Raw genomic sequence first — 7622 nt, 5'->3', positions numbered from 1 at the left:
AATTGGTGTAATATCTCTCTCTCTCTCTCTCTCTCTCTCTCTCTCTCTCTCTCTCTCTCTCTCACACACACACACACACACACACACACACACACACACACAGACAAAGATGAATCTGAAGAAAACAAATATAACAAAGGGTGTGGTCCTTGATATTCAAAGTAATATTTCAGGACTGGGGACAAGGCTCAAAGGCAAGAGCACTTGTCCAGGATGGACAAGTTTAGCCTAGCAGCAACATTGGCAACTAAAGTGGGAAACAGCAGTATGAAATATAACTGATTAGTGGAAAATTTTAGGGTCATTTCCTGGAAATGATAATCCATTGGTAGTCAAGGAAATGTACAGTAAAGTGATGATGTATGTCCTCTCAAAAGAATTAAATTTGGGGGCTGGAGAGATGGCTCAGCGGTTAAGAGCATTGCCTGCTCTTCCAAAGGTCCTGAGTTCAATTCCTGGCAACCATATGGTGGCTCACAACCATCTGTAATGAGGTCTGGTGCCCTCTTCTGGCCTGCAGGCATACATACAGACACAATATATAATAAATAAATAAATATTTAAAAAATATTTAAAAAATTGTAGAGGTATGACTTTCTCCAGTATTAGTGACAACATGGAAAATAAAAATTTCAAAAATATTGGTTATATATACTACTATGTTATAATCCATTTGAGTCAAAATTGTTTAGAAAGTGTACAAAGGTAGGTAGGGTAATTTTTTTTTCAAGTTGATACAATCTTGAATCACCTGGGAAGATAGTCTCAATGAGGAGCTGTCATACACAGTCTAACCCCGTGTATGTATGTGGGGATTGATTGCATTAGTTGATGTGCACATACATAGCTTGGGCCCTCGCCTGCTTAAGTTTGGAGAAAGTGAGCTGGATAGTGGGGATGTTTGTCATCATTCCTATCTGTTCTTGACTGCAAATGTGATGTGTCAAGCTGTTTTAAATTCCTGTCACCTTAAGATTCCTGCTGTTAATCTATGGTTCCTGGTGGTGTGGCCTGGAGAATCTGTGGTCTAGAGTTAATATCCTGAGTAATATTTTACTAAGCATCCCTAGCAATGTTAGTACTTTGAGAATGCTTCGATTGTTAAAAGCTTGTAGGAGAAAAACATACATCTCTATTCCGTCTGCAGAACACGGTGCTACCAAGGTCAGCTGTGTGGCGGTATAGAGTACAAGAGGACTATAAACTCATCTGACCATCATGATCAGAGCGCCCATTGTTATGCAGAAGATGTATGACAAGCCTTGTAAATTCAAAATTTGGTTGCAGAAGAAATGAGAAGGAGAAGATTCTGAGCCCAGTTGAGTAACTCTGAGCAAATTCTGTTTGACTTTTCTGTCTTTCTAGTTCCTTATTCTGGAGATGAGAAAATAGTGACACTCAACCATTTGATGGAAGGGTTAGTCACAAGAAGAAAGTGCTTCATGGGATGGTGAGATGGCACAGCAGGTAGATACTTGCTGCCAATCTCGATGACTTGAGTTAAATCCCTGGAACCCACATGGTGGAAGAAGAGAACTGACTCCCTCAAACTATCCTCTGACCTCCACAATAGAAGTTAAAATAATTTGAAAGTATTAGTGCAGCATTACAAGTGGGTTCTACTCTCTGGGGGCATTGTAGGACACAGGCTCCTTATCGCTTTCTGTTGGACCACTCTGCAGGAACATTCCTGGCTCCTGGCGACCAAATCCTTGTTCATTCAGGCATGTATTCATTCATTCTTCAGTTTTCAGTGTGTGGGTGGATTTTATTCCAGTGACTTGTTCTTAAAGAGCTTGCACAACTTAGAACCCACATAGTTCAAGATGAATTCTGACAGTCTGTTTTTCATCAAAGACAGTACTAAAGATAAAGGTACTTTACAAAATAGTGTGGCCTTTATGTTAAAGTATAGCTACCTGAAGCATTTTTAAATTGCCAACCTTTAACATTGACAAGTACCACTCAAAGCTCATGTTTTCAAATATTCATAGTAATATGAGGTCATGCTGTACCTCTATAAATTCACCATTGCATTTCTGTCTCTTTTTTTAATATGTAGGTGTGTGTTATGTGTATGCACATTTGACTGTGCATGTAAGTATAAGGGTTCACGTGCATGGAGGACCAAAGTTGATGTCAGATGTCTCCCTCAAGCACTCCCCATCCTTGTATATCAAGGCAGTACCTCCTATTGAACCCATAGCTCACCATTTTGCATAGTCTGGCTACACTGCTTGCTTTGGGGGAATCCCTGTCTCTGCTTCCCACACTATGGGGAATTCAAGCAGGCTTCCTGAATTTGGCACTCACATGGGTGCTGGGAATCTGAATAACAGTCCTCACACTTACATGTCAAGTTATTTACTTATGGAGCCACCCCCAGAAACCATACCTTTCTCGTGACCCCACCTCACAACCCAAGAACCCCAACCCCCCTAAGAACTCATGAGGGCACTTTCCACCCCCATTGCACTTAAGATAATCAACAGCCTCAACCCGGGTCAGGTCTTTACCTCTGTTTCCTTTTCTGCATGCTTCTAAGGATTATTTTGGAAAATCTTACGGCGGGTGTAGTAAGACCTTACTGTCCTAAGAAGTAAAGGTGGCTATTTAAAGTGGCTGCAGTTTTTGTCTTAATTAGCTTTCGTCCATGCTCTCCACAGTCCCCAGTGAGCTGTGTTTTCAAGCAACAGCAAGGGTTTTTCCTATATAGGTAGTTACTTAAGGTTTCTGAATGGAAGGTTAAGCCTCTCTGTTATACTGTATAAAATCAACACCAAAGTCAGAACATGCAGTTGAGGATAGGGGCAATTCCTGGCGCCATGAGTCAGCTCCGCGGACAGCGCAGGCGGCAAATGCGCCAGCTCCTCGTTCACAGCTCTGTGCTTCAGGACTATGGACAGCGCACAGCCGCCGAAACCAGCCATTCCGTCGTGTGCTATGATGGGTATGTGGTTCGGCACCATGGACAGCGTCGTTAACATGCGCTGCGGCTTGGTTTCAGAACCGCGGACAGCACCCACACATCCCCATCCTCCCCCCCCCCCCCCCCGCAAGGTTTTTCGTTCTGTCAAATATCTTGTGACTGTTGAACTCTACAGGACAGTATTTACCTCAGTGGTTGAGTGGGAGGCTGGCTCTTCCCTCCCACCTCCCAAATGGTTTAGAACCAGGGACAGTTCACCTGCAAATAGTTCAGCAGAACATACAACAAACTGGATTAGCACTGCGGGCTGATCCAAGCGGACTTCCAGCATCAGAGGTCATTTTGCAGCATTTTTTGAGTACCATCCCGAGCCCACTCTCCTAACCACCCAGTTATAGAGTTTCTGGTTAGGAATATTTGTATTCTTCAAGGACATCCCACAGAAGCACAGGTAGTCAACATTTATGGCACAAAGAAAATTCTGGGTTTCCCTGCGAACAAAACAGAAACCCTGCTGTCACTCAAAGCACTACTGACACTCAGTTTCTCAGGATCACAGCCTGCTCTTCCTAGATTAATTCCTTGTTTTATACCTCAAAACCTATCTGCCTATCTGCTTTCTCAATTCCACTGGGAGTCTGTATCCTGAATATATCCACATCTGTCGTCTCTATTACCACTGTATGTCAGGCATCTCCTCCCACCTTGGTTACTACAGGAGCCTCTCACACAGTCTTTCCATCATGCTCCTTCTGCTTCAGTCCCCACGCAAGAGACTTTGGGCACACTTTCATAATGTAAATTAGAGTGACTCTCAACACTCCTCAGTACTCTGCCAATGCTTCCCAAGGAACCCACGATCAAACCCAGTGACCTTCCTGTGCTTTCGAGACCCTGAATGCCTTTCTGAATTTATGTCTCACTTGTATCCCTTGTCTGGCTGCTTTGCCCACAGTGCCTCTTTATTGCTCCCTTTGTGTCTTTGTGATTCATTCCACCATGGATTGTTGACTGAGTTTTCTGTCCTGCCTGGATTCTGCAGACGTTAAGTCCCAAAGAAATCACACAGAGGTCTACATTAACTCTAAACTGATTGGCCCATTAGCCCAGGTTTCTCATTAACTCTTATAACTTATATTAGCCCATTATTCTTGTCTATGCTAGCTGCATGGCTTGGTACCTTTTCAGTGAGACAGTTACATCTTGCTTCTGTGGTGGGCTCGCAACTGCAGAGGAATCAGCTTCCTCCTTCCCAGAATTCTCCTGTTCTCATTGATCCACCCCTACTTCCTGTCTGGTTGTCCCACCTATACTTACTGCCTGGCCACTGGCCAATCAGTGTTTATTTAAAATATAATTGACAGAATACAGACCATGGTCCCACACCAATGGATTCTTGTTTAACTGGCTCCTTCCCATATTTTATGTCTTAGTTCAAAGTGTCACTTTTTTGAAATGTCTTTTCTGGGCTGTTGTAGCTCAGTGGAAGAAGAGTTGCCTAACATGCCTGAGGCCCCAGGTTCCATCTTCAGTAACCCTCACCCCTTACCACTAAGAGAAAGATGAGAGATAGATAGATAGATAGATAGATAGATACATACATACATACATACATGCATACATCAATATAGATACTTCCTGGAGTCACTATTACACTGACCCTTTACATGGACTTTAGTATGAATTACATTTTACTACTTCATGTGTCTGATGTGTACCTCCATCATTAGAATGCACCCTCCTATCCCAGCAAGATGACTCAATGGATAAAGGTTATTGATGATAAGCCTGATGACCCGAATTCAATCCCTGGGTCTCATTTGGTGGAAGGAGAGAACCAACTCCAGCAAGTTGCCCTCTGACTTTCACAAGCCCACCATTTCATGCACTTGTGTGCACACACACAACTCAATAAAAATAAATGTAATATATATTTTAAAGAACATACACTTCATTGGGCCACAGCCACTTATTATTCTGATCACCAAGAACAAGATCTACTATGTACCAATTGTATAAAATTGTATATTTTCTGAATGGTTTAGATGAGTAATTGAATAAAATCCTAGCCTTATATTGGTCAGCCTTTTGTCAATTAATTATGGAGCCCCAACAAGGTATCTAGAGGACTCACAACTTGGTTAAATCATGCCCCAAAGTTTGATGATTGTGTTGTGGGTCCCAAAATAAGCCCATCCTACTGACTTGCTAATTCTCTGGGAAGACTTAAGAAGTCATCATGTAGTCTTCATACTCACAGTGATGACTTGTTACAGTGGAAAAATACAACGCGGCCACCAAGAGAAAAAGGCTCTTGGAGGTAAAATGTTTTCACTCTACCTCTTGACTTTCTGTGAAGTATGATATGTAACAGCAGGACAATGAAGAGCAGAGACCAATGCTAGGCATGGTGGTGCACACTTTTAATACAAGCAGTTGAGAGACAGAGGTAGATAGATCTGTGTTTGAGGCCAGCCTGGTCTACATAGTGAGTTCCAGGCTAGCTGGGGTTACATGATGAGATGTCTTAGATGGGGTTGGGGGAAGGGGAAGAAGGGAAGAAGGGAGAGAGAAAGATTCCAGTGATGGAATCTGTTTTATCAAGCAGTGGCATACAGCTCTGGTTAATTCGCTGTCCTTAATATTTCCATTCAGGTCATGGCACATGAAACTGCCATTCCTCACTTCCGAATGCCGTGCAGTTTTACTTTAAAGGCAGTTCTGGATGGGCCTGGTGGGGATGCTGGTAATGGAAGCTATCTGGGGAGCTGAGTCAGGAAAATCACAGGTTCAATCAAATGCTGTTTGGACAGCAGAGTTAGTATAAAGCCAATCTGGGCAACTTAGTGGTACCAGATCTCAGAAGTTAGAAAGGGGGTTGAGGACACTCAGAAGTAGTCCTTGCCCACTATGTTATCATACATGAGACCCTACGTTCAGTTCCCAGAACTTCAAACAAACAACAAACTAACTTCTCATCTTGTTTTTATAGTTGCGAAGAGACACCATGATCACAGCAGCTCTTACAAAGTAAGCATTTAATTGGAGCTGGCTTACAGGTTCAGAGGTTTAGTCCATTATAGTCATGGCAGAAGGCACAGTGGTGCACAGGCAGTTTTGATGCTGGAGAAGGAGCCAAGAGTTTTACATCTTGATCAGCAGACAGCAGGAAGGGTGGGGCGACGGGGGGGGGGAGCAAAAAGAGGGGAGGGAGAGGAGGGCAGGGCCTGGCTTGAGCATTTGAAACCTCAAAGCCCATCTGCAATGGCACACTTCCTCCAACAAGACCACACCTCCCAATGCCACTCCCTAAACATTCAAATATATGAGCCTATAGGAGCCAATCTTATTCAAGCCACTACACTTCTGAAAAGGCTTTAGGAAATGAATTAATTTAAAATAAAAATGCTAAATACATTAGAAATGATGGCACATTCCTGTGACCCCAGCTTTTGGGAGGTGAAAGCAGGAAGATAGTTCAAGGTCACCTTCAGTTTATAGCAAATTTGAGGCCAACTTGGGCTAAATGAGGCCTTGCTTCAAGAACAACCAAAATAAAAATAAGTGGAATAAATAGTATTATGATGTTCATAGAAGTGTAAGCAGCCAGGAAGGTGCTATCTATCACTAATGGAGGAACATGACCAAAGGTGACGGAGGAAGTGTGAAAAACTGAAGTTTGAGTGAAATCAAAACAGTGCAGTAAGATTCTAGACAATCTCTTCACTGTTCTTTTCCTTCCTTCCTTCCTTCCTTCCTTCCTTCCTTGCTTCTTCCCTCCCTCCCTTCCTCTCTCCCTCCCTCCCTCCCTCCCTCCCTCCCTCCCTCCCTCCCTCCCTCCCTCCCTTTTTCTTTCTTTCTTTTGACAGGGTTTCTCTGTGTAGCCCAGGCTGTAACTGTCCTGGAACTCACTCTGTAGACCAGGTAGGGTTGGAACTCAGAGATCCTCCTGCCTCTGCCTCCAGAGTGCTGGAATTAAAGGTGTGCACGACCACTGCCCAGCATATTTTACTTATTTATTTTGTTTTGTTGCCTGCATTCTTGCCTGTGTGAAAGTGTCAGATTCCCTGGAACTGGAGCTATAGACAGTTGTGAGGTCTATTCCCAGAGGTGCTGGGAATTCAACTCAGTTCTTCTGGAAGAGCAGTGCTTTTAATCACTAAGCCATCTTTCCAAATATCTTATCTTTCGGAAAGAGATAATCTCCCCATCATTTGTTCAGTGACATTATTTCTATACTGACCCTTCTTCTACGAGCTCTCAAGATCAAAACGAGAGTTCTGCCTGTGCTAAGAATCCATGTTCAGTAGTTCTAATAGGGTTGGGGAGATGGCTCGGTGGGCAAAATGCTTGCTGTGCAAGCATGAGGACCCAAGTTCAGATCCCTGGCACCCATAGAAAAGCCACATATGTTAGCATATGCCTGTAACCCCCAGTGCTGGCAGTGAGGGAGACAGGTGGATTCTAAGACTTACTCTCCACAAGCACATGTATAAATGAGGCACCTCCCTACATACCTACACACATATACATACACCACAAACACAAGGAAAAAATTAAAATAACAATAATTTGATGGAAATTTGTTTGCTTGTTAATTAATTGTGAGAGAAAGAAAGAGGAATGTGTGTGTGTGTGTGTATATGTGTGTGTATGCTCACATGCTTGCATGTGTATTTGTGCCATACTGCAT

General features: G+C 43.2%; 1 long non-coding RNA gene across 1 annotated transcript in view; it reads left to right on the top strand.

Moving 5' to 3' along the window:
* LOC146895952 (uncharacterized) overlaps nucleotides 1-2618 on the top strand; it is a 6727-nt gene extending 4109 nt beyond the window's left edge. Inside the window, exon 2 of the long non-coding RNA XR_015001759.2 lies at nucleotides 1148-2618. This is a non-coding gene — a long non-coding RNA (uncharacterized LOC146895952). The remainder of the gene's footprint in view (nucleotides 1-1147) is intronic.
* The last annotated feature ends 5004 nt before the right edge of the window (nucleotides 2619-7622 follow it).

Source organism: Myodes glareolus, chromosome 1, assembly GCF_982192425.1.
Source record: "Myodes glareolus chromosome 1, mMyoGla1.1, whole genome shotgun sequence".
Lineage (NCBI taxonomy): Eukaryota > Metazoa > Chordata > Mammalia > Rodentia > Cricetidae > Myodes > Myodes glareolus.
Note: the sequence above shows the minus strand (reverse complement) of the source record. Positions and strands in the feature narration are given on the sequence as shown.